This window comes from Ornithodoros turicata, chromosome 8 (assembly GCF_037126465.1).
Source record: "Ornithodoros turicata isolate Travis chromosome 8, ASM3712646v1, whole genome shotgun sequence".
NCBI classification, from domain to species: Eukaryota; Metazoa; Arthropoda; class Arachnida; order Ixodida; family Argasidae; genus Ornithodoros; species Ornithodoros turicata.
This window is the reverse complement of record NC_088208.1, coordinates 23,085,194-23,097,926: the sequence shown is the minus strand read 5'-3', so window position 1 is coordinate 23,097,926 and position 12,733 is coordinate 23,085,194. Positions and strand designations below refer to the sequence as shown.

The 12,733-nt window shown below is 44.1% G+C and overlaps 2 protein-coding genes across 3 annotated transcripts in view; one reads left to right on the top strand and one right to left on the bottom strand.

Annotated features, from left to right (window-relative positions):
- LOC135366719 (serine/threonine-protein phosphatase alpha-2 isoform-like) overlaps positions 1-927 on the top strand; it is a 34,341-nt gene extending 33,414 nt beyond the window's left edge. The window contains exon 8 of the mRNA XM_064599556.1: positions 757-927. The gene's annotated coding sequence lies outside the window, so the exon portion shown is untranslated. The remainder of the gene's footprint in view (positions 1-756) is intronic.
- Positions 1-12,733, bottom strand: part of LOC135366716 (GATOR2 complex protein WDR24-like) — a 134,939-nt gene that overhangs the window by 107,152 nt on the left and 15,054 nt on the right. The window contains exon 2 of one of the 2 annotated variants that reach the window (XM_064599549.1): positions 11,333-11,374. The exons of the other annotated variant lie outside the window; for it this stretch is intronic. The gene's annotated coding sequence lies outside the window, so the exon portion shown is untranslated. The remainder of the gene's footprint in view (positions 1-11,332; positions 11,375-12,733) is intronic. 2 annotated transcript variants of the gene reach the window in all.

Sequence of the window (12,733 nt, the reverse complement as noted above, 5' to 3'; positions counted from 1 at the left end):
TTGTGTGACGCATATTCAGCGAGTGAATATGCATCAGACAACCGTGGGTTGTATCGCATGTACGCCCGTGCTTTGTTCTATTGAAAACCTGCTAGCATCAGCAGGAACGGCAGCCGAAACGGTGGAAAGTTGTGGCAGTGAAACATGGTACAGCTCGAAGCGTATGCGGTTTCCTCTGCCGGAACTCTAACAGCGCCACCCTAGCGACGTTTGGGAAAGATGAAGGAAAAGAGCCTGAGCCAAATTTATTCGATATAACACAATAAAGCTAGTAAGTAAGGTAGTAAGTGAGCTGATGATAACTTAGGATAACGACGACTAACTGGCCGTCTGAAATCATTTGTTTTATAATGGACTGGCACGCTTTTCATATAAGAGAATAGAGAGTTTTAGTGCGTTGGACGCTACCGCCTTTGCGTACGTAAGGGATAGCGTGTAGGTTCTGCACACTGCGCGAAGCGCTCCATGTTTCGCGCGTGCGCAGGACCACCAACGCTATCCCCTTACGTACGAAAAGGCGATAACGCACGATGTTTTTATTGTTTTCTGCTGGGGGAACTTCAAGCGAAAGTCCTCTTCCTTCAAAGCTACGGGTTATCAATGCGGGTTATCAATGGTTATCAACACTGCTAACAGACAGCAACATTCGTTTGCCCACGATAGTTTGCCATTATACGCCCTATAGTTTCTACCTGCGTTCCTCACGTGGAGACCTCTAAAATTTTAACCTAGGTTACGCTTCAAAATTTGTTGCAGAAGGAAAATCATGGCATCCCAAGGTTCTTGCACCTGCTAAGCCAAAGAAGAAAGAAACTTCCTGCCAACAAAAACAGAAAAAAGAAGAAAAAAAAACGCGCCATGAAAAAGAAATAGCGTAATGCGTCATGCTGAGCAATGAAGAGACAAATAAATGCGAGCACATTCTTCCGAGAGCCTCACGTGACCAAAGTAAACCAATCACGTAATAAAGAGTTCCGTCGTAGCGTATGCAAGAAAATAACACATGCACGCTACACACGCTATAGAAACGCGAAGCCACGCGCTAACTCCTTGTCACCGTTAACAGCTTTCTCCTACCAACGAATTCACGTCTCCGGGCTTAGATGCGCGCGTCCCATGGTGATAAATACATTTATTGTGTTTTTTTTCCCTAGCTCTTAGCACTATACGTCCCGTGCCTGCAGGATCTTTTTGTTACCATGACAACAAGTCAGCCTGTTGGCTGCACCCTAGTAACAACGCAGGACCAGTTAGTGACGTTATGGATGTACACATTATGAGCTCATATAGATACGACAGTGCGTCGAACGCTGGTATAGAAGATAACCCACGCGAAGCACGAACTCTGAGCACTCCGAGCAGTCTGTCTCGGTACTTGACATATTAGAAAGGTCGGCGTCGACACGGGGTCCACGGAGCACCAGGGAAAGGCAGCGGGCAGATTTTCGCTGTATGGTTTCCCCATTTTCCCACACTCCTGTCTTTGTTTGCTGTTTCTGTTACCACAGCCTTTCAATTCGGTTTCCGTTACTGCTTCTGTTCCCGTGTCTGGTAATGAAACACGTCTCTCATGAAAGTGTGCCTCCGGAAAGTCCTCGGAAAACCCAGGGAAAACCTCAGACAGCACAGCCGGTGGTAGGATTCGAACCCACCCACTCCCCAGTCTTCGGCACGACCTTGGCTACCACCAATGAGCGGGACGCCTTAACTCGCTCGGCCTTGCCGCTGGCGTTTTCTGTTTCTGTCACAAGAATTTCTCAATTTCATTTCGGTTACCGTTTCTGGTTATGAAACGCCTCCCGCGATGCCGCAAGCGCACAACGCTTTTAGCTCTGTAGTTCTTGACTGAGCGACCGACTACCATGACTGAGTGTATCTATAGCGCGTCTATAGCAACACAAATCATTTCGCTTTGATATCGGGCCTGCATCTTCCGGGATTTAAAAGAAAGTCTGGAGAATGGAGAAGTTTCGGTGTCCTGCGTGACGCCCTGCTGAAACTGTCTCAACCAACCCTTAACTCTCGCAGAGTCGCATTCACAAACGGACACAGCTTATGGACTGTACGACAGTAGTACGGTGATGCCTAGGTCAGTGGAAGATGGCGGCGGCGGCTAGGTGCGCCCACTCTTACTTGCTGGTAGATACTTGTGTAGATTTCATTTACATAGAGCGAGCGACAGAGTTAATCTCGAGGTCCCATGCTGGTCGCGTTGTCTTCAGGAATGTGCCCTAAGGAGTAGAGGCTCCAGAGAGAGAGAGGAAAAAGATGACGTCGTTGCTGTAGTAGCCACTCAATACTGGCCATTTATTACAGTGTCCGTTGCCGGGAATGAAGAGAATTGGAGGTTTGCATGAGATTCCATTTTTGATACCGTTACCAGCTAGATAACATACCATTTCCGTTACCGTTCTCTGCTACGAATTGACCATATATAGGACCTCTCTTCTCTCCTCATTAGTCATTCCAGTTCCATGTAATTAGAGAAGAGATAACCGAAGCTAAATTGTCACTGCAGAAATATCTGGTTAGCCGCAGACATTCTGTAGTACGGAATATCCGATATCTCTATATAATTCACGCACGAATATTTCTCACAAAGCAATTACGTATATAGCTTTCAATTCAAAACACAAATGGACGCTCGCGTGATACACTAGTGAATTAGTTTGATATTTGCCCCCTCCCCCCCACAAAATGAACTCTGCTACTATCGAGAGTGATAAAAACCTGTAAATAAAAAAAAATCCGAGTAGCTGCGCAATCTTTGATACTTTCAGCTGAAATACAGCAACAGCTGTGTCGCTACGCATTGTGGGCAGACTTTAACACGATTCTTCCTCTCTGCTTGGGAGTTATTAGCACATAGAATGTTAATATTCCAAAATTATTTGTTAAAATGCATTGAGACTTGAACGTTGTCCAGATGGTTAGGAATCTTTCCAATCTTTTTCTGAACGAGTTCGTATTGCAAGCGAACAAAACAAGGACCTTCCCCTTCCTCGGTGGAGCCATTCTGGCCTAGCGTGTTGTGCTTTCCACTCTCGCCACCTGCATCACCACACCTCACGTGATACCAAACGTCGTATCACGTCACCGTCGCAGCGCGCTTCTTCCGTGATTCACCGCGCCGCGATGTCTGGGACACACGGTACACGCACGCTACCAATGCAAAGTAAATCGTTTTCAATGTCGAACAGACACCTTTGCAAAATCATTTTTTGTCGAACCGCAATTAACTGCAACGACCTTCCCTCTGACCTTGCTGAGCTCGTTGACTACGATAATTTCCGTGGCCAACTTTCCGTTTGATGTCTGTATCTTTTTTATAACGTACTATTATGTTTTTCTATTGTATGCTCTACTTTTCGTGCCAGCCAGGCAATATGACTGGTTCAGTGTTTTGTACTTTTTTTCATCGTCTTTGTGTTGCTGACATGCTTATATCATCCTACTCCTCCATGTAGCGCTCTTATGAGCCTTTGGGGTACTTTAAATAAATACCCAGTGCTTAACTCCACCCATACAGCTGTCGCTGTAAACAAAGAAAAAAAAATGCCGCTGTAAAAATATAGCACGAGGAAACTCTTCCAAGGCCCAGTTTCACACATCCGACACCAGGCGCCTTAATTTACTTATTCGGCAGCGCCGAAACACACATTAGATGCAATCAGCGTATGTAACAGACGCACGATTACAATTTGCAGCAAATAAATAACTAAATAAATATCCTTGCTTTTCATAAATATATGCCATGCTCTCCTTTTTCTTAGAACAACGAAAGCGGACCTCCAAACGGAACGCTTCGAAGCCGTTCCCATTCTGCGTGCCACGCAGTCCCCCACAATGATTACACAAACCGCGATATTTCTCGAGGCCCCATTTGTGAAGAAAAACGTCAAGACGTAATTTGGCATCATTCGCGTTTCAGAATATCCTACTAGCACTCAAAGTAATTGTCGGCACTTATGAAGGCCGTAAATATAAATAAATGTCCGCGACGTTCGTGTTAACGGCTTACACACATACAAAAGGAGGGGCATGAAAACGGGGAAACTGGCGGAACCATTCTCCACAGCTTCCCATAAAGATTGTCGAAAACATGCAGGCCCCTTTTTTTTACGGGCTGCGGGTGAGACGAAATCGAGGAATGCTATTTTTGGAAATCAACGGAACAATGGGGGATGCCACTACTACTGCGAGCGTTATGCGATAGATACGAGTTCAAGCATTTTGTTAATTTCGTAAAATTTCGAAATTTTGAATTCGAAGCAGAAAGGAATGAAAAATAAATAAATAAAGCGACTGCTCCTTTGTTGTTTTCTTTATCAGCGTCGACAAATACGGTTCGGCGGTTAAAGCTCTTAGGTATAATTAATGACGTTTAGAATGATTAATTACTGTATCTAAAATAGTTTAGAAGTTAGGAACTAATTTAAAAAAGGTACAGAGAATGAAGTGTATATACGAGGGGTGTTCAAGTCAAACCGGCCCTTTCGGTCTCCTGAGTGTACAAATGGCTCGCGCTACTTCTTTTTCGTCATTTTCACACGCGACAGGCCTCCGCGTTCACCACGTGGTGGTCCAAAGTTTGTGCAAAACAGAAGACACGTGCTGGACAAGATGGCCGACAACGAGGTGAGCGCGCACATCGAACAGCGAATAGAAGATTTTAAAAAGACGCGCGCGCCATCAAGCGCGTGGCGCAAGGCAGCATGGGAACTTTGAGGGACACTGCTCCGTCGTCTCTTCGGATATGGTTTATATCGGCTGACGCTGTGGCTGCGCACACCGGGAACGTTGTTGTTCTTCTTCTGCCTCCGCCTCTGGCCGTATCGTAATGTTTGAAGGCGCTCTAAGTTCCCATGAGCCCTTGCGTACCACAGGTGGCGCTTGCTTTTCTAAAATGGTCTATTGTCATTAAGTTTCTCGTGAATGAAGGCGTAAAGTCATCTGAAATTCACAGAAGACTTCAGGTTCAGTATGGCCACGATACACTTAGCCGCAGCAAAGCGTTTGAGTGGTGCAAACGGTTCCGAGACGACCGTACATCAGTGCAGGACGATCCCGGCCGGGGCAGCTCAGAGTTCAGTGTCAGAGTTCCTGAGAACATCCAACTTGTGGTGCGCCTGACCCTCAAGGACCGACGGATAACATATCTCGAACTGGCTCGAAAGACGGACCTTTCTGTGGGAATGTTGAACACTATCATTCATGAACACCTCCAGTTTCGGAAAGGTATAGTGCCCGTTGGGTTCCGAGGCAGCTCTGCGTCTTTGACCGGCAGAGAAGACTGGAAATCTCTCAAGAGTTAAGGTACAGTTTCGACATTGAAGGACAGCCGTTCCTTGACCGGATCATCACGTGCGGTGAAACGTGGGTGCACCATTTCACTCCTGAGTCTAAACGCACATCAAAACAGTGGAAGCATCCGGGCTCGCCAGCTCCCAGGAAGTTCCGAAGTACCCGGTCTGCGGGTAAGGTCATGGCCAGGTTTTCTGGGACAAGGCTGGCGATGTTCATGTTGATTTTCTGCCCAGTGGTACCACCATCAATAGTGCATATTACTGCCAGGATCTCAGGGATGTGCATAAGGCGCCGAAGCAAAAGCGGCCGGGCCTCATCTCCCCCGCACGCACAATGCACGCCCGCATACCGCGCATCTCACGGCACGCACCCTAATAGGAACTTGGCTGGGAGTTGCTGTCACATCCCCCTTGCTGTCTAGACCTCGCCCCCAGTGATTTCGATCTCTTCGGGCCACTGTGAATTGCAAATTTCTGTCTCATGTTGCCCTACCTTACCCTATACAACAATACGTACTCATAAGTACCGACGTGATTCCACTCGCCTATGGTTCGAAGAAAGAATCAATGTTTGAAAACATCAGTTCTACATCTGTAGGGCTGAATCTTCCTGTAATGATCAAATCTCGTTGAGATTACGGTGAAGGTCCCAAGTGTCGATTCTTTATTATACCAGTTTTATCATTAATAATCTTATCTAAAAATTGTAAACGCAACCGTTGTCTCCTTGTCGACAAACTATCCCAGCCTAATCTTAACTTTAACTCACTTACACTAACATCTATATCCATACAATTAAACACTAATCTAGCCGCAATATTCTGAACCCTCTCTAGTTTCTGAATTAAAACCATTTCGTGCGGATCCCATGCTGTATATACATGCATACCCAACTATATTTCTTCTTCCACACCTGATTTGAGTAAATGTAACAGTTACTTAATGAAATTTTGCCTGCAGTTTCTACTCAAGGAAAGGTTACTTTCTGGTGTTGTTCGAATGAGTGCGTTGGAGTAACTCGTATGTCCATTATATTTGATGAGCAACTTTAAGCGAGGCATTTTCGTTTCAGTAACTTTTCTTGAAACAACAGCATATCAATAGTAGTAAGAGCGACGAGGTCACGAAGCTGTACACAGCTGGTTTGACAAGTAGTCGAAAAACTTGGAGATTGAAATTAAGAAGCTTCCAGAACGACCGAACGACCGAACAACCGCTTTGCAATCTAAGGTGATTACATTGAAAAGAAGTATGCAAAATACTTTGTGTTGCAAACAAAATTGACAAGAACAACTTCGCGCCAGGGATGGGCATAAATACATTTCATGAGTATTTAAATATAAATACAAAATACTTTGTTGAAAGAGGCATTTAAATACTCTGCATAAATACTTTTCAATATGAGTATTTAAATACAACAACTATACTACCATGAATACTGTGAAACAGATGTCATCTGGAATTACAGGGAGAATTGTGATCATAACAACAACTCAGCAAGGAACAATAGCGCGTATTTGTTTGATTATCATGACGATTTTAATACTAGAAGTTTCTCGAAGACTGCACCTTCTAGGTATTTTCTGGTCGGCCGTATAGAGTCAGATTCACAAAGGAGAACACATCTTCTTAGGTGCCGATGAAGAAAGGCTTGTATTACATTTGACAAAGATTCTTCTTACAACAAGGTAGTCGGGTGGTCCCGATTGTTGTTCGTGACAACAGTGAAAAACTCACCATCTAAAATTGTCGCATATGTAGCTTGTGCGTGCTTGTGGAAACACGGCATAACTGCGCGGTTCTCCAAACTCTGCTTCTCCCTTCTTACCGAAAGGTCAAATGCAGGGTAACCTTAAGATATGCGTCAATATCTTGCATATTTAGGAGTATTTGTAAAGTATTTATAAAAATAAGTACCCGAAAATTTGTATTTAAATATGATTAAATACATTTTTACGAGTCTGTATTTAAATACAAAATATAAATACATGTATTTATATTTTAAATACTATTTTAATTACAATGTATTTAAATACTGCCCATCCCTGCTTCGCGCCGCTACCTGATCCACCGTCGTACATAACAATGACGTGGTAAGCTGCGAAACATCTTAGAAGTGGGCGTACCTTTTTAAGGAGAGCCCTCTGCCTTCACTGCACACATCCTTAGCACAAAAACAACAACAAACAGTTAAGCAACAAAAACAAACAAAAACACGAATTATGAAACTTGCGCATCTTAGATTTCACCAGGAAAAGCGTTCGCACGCATAGAAGAATGCATACAAAACTTATCATACAAATACAAATAGAATGCATACAAAGTTATCGCTATCGCAGTAATCTGGTCCGAAGTTTTTTATCGAACAGTTATTAGGCGTCAGGTTACCAATTTCCCCCTACGTCAATCACAAACGCAAGCAATCAATCGCGCTATGCGGAGATAACTATGATATCGAAATTCAATCTTTTCCTTTAGTGCCCGCTCTGTACACTCAATTAAACTCATGCATTGTTTTTTCTCCGGTTCTGTATTGTTCACTAGTTTCCGTTGTTGCAAGCAGATGCCAACGACCATCACGCAATGAAATCTCAACATGTGTAAAAAGGCACTTTCGTTTTTGTAAGCAGCTTGACTGCGACGTTTCAACAAAAGAATGTCATAGAAAGTAGTAGAAAATACTCTCCATCACACTGCTGAAGAATTTGCCGTGCTGTTTTCGTGTTCCGTGTCTCTCGGTCTCTGCCCATGGTTCGTCACGAACCAGCTAATCTGCGCTGTATCTATGATGCAGATATACCATACCAAGCCATAGTGGAAAGTGAGAATAGAAAACTGAGAAGGCACACTTGATGCGGATATGTACTCCGTACTCGAAATTAGAGCGACGATGCGAATTCAAAAAATAAAAAAAAATAAAAATAAAATAAGACTGTCGCATGCTGTTCTGTGATGCTCACAGTCACTGTGCGACATATTTCACTTAAATTAGTAGGCCATATTCTAACTGAATTGTATACTCTGTACTTTCGCTGCTCTGATGTGACCGCCAGCACCTTCCGGTTTTTTCCGGTGTGCGCCCTGGGCCGACTTCAAGAAGAACTGTGCCGACATTAGTCTGGAAAGTCTGCAGGAAAACCCAAGGAAAACCTCAGACAGCACAGCCGGTGGTAGGATGTCGCTAATTACGTTTTATCACATATCAAAAAGTCATGATTCATCAATCACCTTTGTCTCGGCCGCACGCCATTTTTTATGTCATCAGAGGTGCGGTAGCTCGGGCATTCGTCACCATCACACCGAAACCGGATGACAGCATGCCCTTCATTTTTCGTGTTTATCTAATAAACGACGATAATCCACTCAAGGCCATTTTGTAAACGCACCTACGAGTAACGTACACAGACAAATATAAGTCTAGATTCAAACTCCTCATACATCTATATGTTTCTTTATTCAATGGATCAATGTCAAATTCAATTCAGATTTGTCCTTGTTTGTCCTCCTCCACTTTTGGGTGTTGACTTCCCCCTTGTTCCTCCTCCACTCCTTCACACTGTTCTTTTAAATCCATAAAGGTGCAGTCGAGCTACAGTTGGATGAAGATGGACTGGCTCGGGATTGTGCGCCGTGACGTCTAGGAAAGCGCCACAGTCACTAGACTGCGGATTAATTTCGCTCGCCTGTACGTTCCTTAATACGCGCATAATCCTCGAAATCATGCGAGCATAATTCTAGCCCACATCACTGTAGCTGCTGTAGAGGGCGCTCCCCATAAAACAACGGAACAAGGCCATAACATTAACGGCGCAACCGAACACAGAAAGTAAAAATATTACAAACTTTATAGTAATAAAGAAATAAATTATTAATGCGTTACTGGATTAGCTTTACATCGGTCTGATAACTTCACACAAGGTTTCCAAAGTAAAAACACATCCACGCTGATGCCAGCCTCCGATGCACAAAAGTTTATAGTCGTGATCGCTCAGGGAGTTTTGATTCGTCCCAGATGCAGTTCTCGTCTTTATTTCCGCACTGAAAATAACGCGAGAGCCGTTTTTGCCGCCACTTACACTAATTGCGCCCAGGGAAGGGAAAGTAAATTACGTTTATTGCGAAAACGATCAATTAGAAAGTTTGCGCATTCTGAAAAGCGAAAAGTGCACTTTCGAAGTGCTTTCCATACACGGCAGCAGTTATGGTTCGAAAATGCGCTCGAATTCAGAAAGACATGGTGAAGTTATTACACAAGAAAAAGAGCGTTAAAGGGGCACCAAAGTGCAAAGATTTTCCCCCGCGGAATTAAAGCTGAGCGACGTTTTCCAAAATACTCCAGCGGAAGTTGCGAAAAACGTCATAGCTTTCTGCCTCTCACGTGAACACGAGCCCTCAACGTCGTGTCTTTCACGTGCACTGCATAGCCACAAGATATTCCGTAGCAGACGACAGGAAAAAGACGCTGGCGGTGTCGTCTGCTAAGTGCGCAGCACGCCACTCCCCATATTCGTGTACCGTTAGAATCCGCACCATAACACGGGGCAGAACTTCGGCTCAGTGAGCAGTTTTTGCTTTTTCTTTCACTAGAATATTCCAGTAAGCATGTCGCTCGTGTGAATACACGGCGACAGCATGGCAAAAGGAACGGTTGTTTCTCTCATAAATCACGACCGACGCAGCCGAGGAATCCCGTTCCTTTTGTGTTGGTGTCAAGGTAACGGCACCTTTCAGTCTGCGAGGAGAAACATTTGCACTTTAGCGCCCTTTTAACTACGGTGCGATGTGGATTATTTCGACTGTGAGTCGGGTTTCATATCCGGGTACTGTCTGGGATCGGTTCCGTGACCGGTGAAACCGTCTGACAAGTGGTACAAATCGTTCGAGTGATGGAAATTGATTTCATTTACTTTTATTCAGGTGACTATGTCATAAAGAATGTCTCAAAAACTGTTCGGACCCCAGGCTGTACAGCTTTCCGCGTGCGATGACTACGAAGTGCGATGGTGTTCCGAGAGAAAGTCATCGAGCGGCAAACCAATGCCCAGTCTAAGGCTGCCCCGACTAAGGCAGGGTAGCCAGTAAACAGGATTGGGCGCAGTACTTTAACATGAGCACGTAACAGGACGTAATAATTACTATATATTACGCCTGCCCTGCATGTCTTCAATGATCGTTGAAACCAATGGCCATTGAGCATGTGCATAGCGCCACCAAGCCTATAAGGTGTCATCTTGACAGGAATCATTGGATCCAATGCTGTTTGGAAAGTTGACAGGACGCGCATGTTCAATGATCATTGGTATCAACGATCACATCGAGACCAACGTCCACTGAACATGTGCGTAGCGCCACCAACCGTGTAACGTATGAACCTGTCAAGGTGCATTGAATACATGGCTAAGGAACCAACCCGCTCTTCTTGTACTCTCATTAGGGAGGGTGCATTGGATCGAATGGACTTTGGGAAGCTTTGCGCGTTACACGCTCTTCTTTTCAATTGGCATTGGTTTCAATGATCATTGAGGACTGGTCATGTGACAGGGGTATAAGGTAGAACATTGTGGGAAGTATTTAGGCGGTAGTACTGTAACAACATTATAATTACATCCGCAGTGTCTCTTGGCTGTCAAGTTCTGCTAGCTGTGCATCACGGACTTAAGTAACTTGTCTTTAAAAGTATCTTGCCACAAGCTGGGAAGCCACATATCGACTCGGTCTATATCTCCTGACAGGGAGACATATGCGTTGGCATCAGTGCTTTGTCCTTCGACTAATATGATCAACAACAACTTGACGATTTTTTAACGATGACGGTTGGGGTGCTTCATCACCACCGGCGATATTCTGCCCCATTACTTACGATGACTAAGTTGAAATATAATGATGATCTTTGAAGAGGGAATTTCTACTAATTTCCATGCAGCAGACCGTTCAATCATAGTTTTCATTCCTGGAATTTCTAATGAATACTGGTCTCCTCTCTGTCCATGATATGATTTTATATATACCTTGTGCAATGGCATTACCTGGTCAAGAAGGGTAGGTCCATTGGCTCCCTGGTTAGTGCCCTGAGAGATACGTGGGGTGACAAAACTTCATATCAAGGACTTATTGACACATCACCTCATCTAATTATCACACATACTGATCTCTTTCATAGTCACTTCATTTGTTTGTTGCTATTGTTGATTAAGTGATATATTAAAAGATTGTTGCGCTAAAGTTTCTATAGTTTACATACTTTTATAGTTTATACAGTTATATAGTAAAGGTTTCTATAGTTTAAACAGTTTACAATCGTTGAGAACCGTCGGATGCACGTTCGGTGCTTTCTGATCAGCTTGGGACACATGCCCGCTGCAAATGACAGCACGCATGTATTCAACTGCGCGAAGTCATTAGCACCGTGTATATAGCCACTGTAGCACAGAGTTAGTTAAACGTCAGCGAATGCGGCCGTCGCCGACTTCCATATAGTTCTGCCTATACACCTCACCGCAGGGGAAAGCGTTCACACCTGCGACGGCGGAGAAATGGCATTCCGAATGGCCAAATTGATTCTAAATCGGACTTCGCGTTACCTCCTTTGAAAGCCGCAGCCATCCTATTACCGTGCTTCGTCAGGTTGAAGCGCTCATTTATTTTCGCTTCTTAAAATGTAGAAACATAAGCTCGAAAATCCGCTTTGCAATTCAGAACAGCGAGGAGACGTTACATTTCGCCTCCCAAGGAAAGTGGACATTTCGCGTTTTTTTCTTCTTTTTTTTTTGTGTGTGTCGTCTTTACGAGAAGGGGAATTCATTATTTTTTGGCGAATGAAATTTAGGACTGGCCAAAAATGCAGATGCTAAGTATCGATCTGAATGTACGGAATGAGGAAGAAGCACTTGAGGTCACGTCACCGAAATTGAATTGCATTGAATGCGCGAACACGCACTCTAAGGGGAAGAAAAAAAGAAGTAATTTCAGTCGTTGATGAAGAAAAAATATCAGGGAGAGATTGAATTCGTCACACTACAAATTCGGCTACTCCCATAAACAGAACCCCCTCCCCCAAAGGGAAAAAAAGAGACTCCCCCACCACCACCCAAAGACCAATTCACCGGTTAACGTAGCGCACAACGAATCACACGTCGTTTCAGGGGCCCAATGCATTGACACAACGGTTCGTCCCTTTGGGGAAAGTTTATGCAATGCTTATATAAGGACCACGCTGGTGGTGCCCATTTTCTCTTTTTTTTTTTCTTTTTCACTCACTCACCATTTTCGAGTGCTGAGGAGTAAATTTCATGGCCAAGGCCAAAATAGGGAGTGTAATTGTAACTCTTTAGTATCATCACATCACCTACCGAATACCTATCACTATATACGTACTTTAAAACAGGACGTCGCTCTGATAGTTTGTTTTGTGATGCACGTATACGTTC